Below are 926 nucleotides of genomic sequence, written 5' to 3'. Positions count from 1 at the left end.
ATATATATGGCGCTGTCGTGGCTGTGTAGTAAGAAACTCCTTCCCAACCACATGGTTCCCGGTTGAGCCCCACTGCGGGACACCTTGGGCGAGTGCTCCTACTATGGCCTCGGGCCGACAAAAGCCTTCTGCGTGTATATATGTGTGTGTGTGTGTGTATGTTTGTGTGTGTTTGAGGTCGATTTCGTCGACTAAAAGGCCAATATCAAAAGTTAATATTTATACCCATTGAAAAGTGCCTGTTGTATTAGAATTATTGCTTTTTGTTTTTGCGCTCACCTTGCGCCCATGGTTAACCTAATATTGCTTACTTAATTTTGCTTTCATCTTCAGCTTTGGCCTTTTCTGCTTTTTTTTATGTTTGTTTTATTTTTGTTTCTGGTAAATTGAAATGTAGACAGAGAGTGAAAATATTCGGAGATGAGAGTAACGCAGATACATTGACATGAATAAAAATGAAGAGATAAAGTGACCGATATAGACAAAGAGAAGTCAATGAAATTACAAATGAAGAGGTGTAAGAAAGAGATAAAGGTAAAGCTTTGCGATAAAGCTTTGCGCAGAGGTGGTACCATGGCCAATGAGGTAAATCCAAGGCGTGGTTATTGGAAGTTGTAAATAATATACTCACACACACACATACATACACACACACACACATACACACACACACATAGATATGTATGTATATATAAATATTGTTGAGTCGTCAAACGAATTGAAAGGAGTATATTATATAAATGCAATTATGGAAAGTTAAAACTGGCAATTTCGTAATTTTAAGGGACAAATAATAAAATTCATAAAGAAATATCAATGTGAAAATATCTATCGGGAGGCAATGAACGCGTACCAAAATATTGCTTAGTAAATAACGAACGTATGAATTCACGCTTTCAACATCTTAGAATTTCAATCAAACAAAA

The 926-nt window shown here is 36.3% G+C and overlaps 1 pseudogene; it reads left to right on the top strand.

The window, feature by feature from the left end:
- Positions 1-551: 551 nt before the first annotated feature.
- Positions 552-718, top strand: LOC128247141 (U4 spliceosomal RNA; annotated as a pseudogene).
- The last annotated feature ends 208 nt before the right edge of the window (positions 719-926 follow it).

Source organism: Octopus bimaculoides, chromosome 2, assembly GCF_001194135.2.
Source record: "Octopus bimaculoides isolate UCB-OBI-ISO-001 chromosome 2, ASM119413v2, whole genome shotgun sequence".
NCBI lineage: Eukaryota > Metazoa > Mollusca > Cephalopoda > Octopoda > Octopodidae > Octopus > Octopus bimaculoides.
Note: the sequence above shows the minus strand (reverse complement) of the source record. Positions and strands in the feature narration are given on the sequence as shown.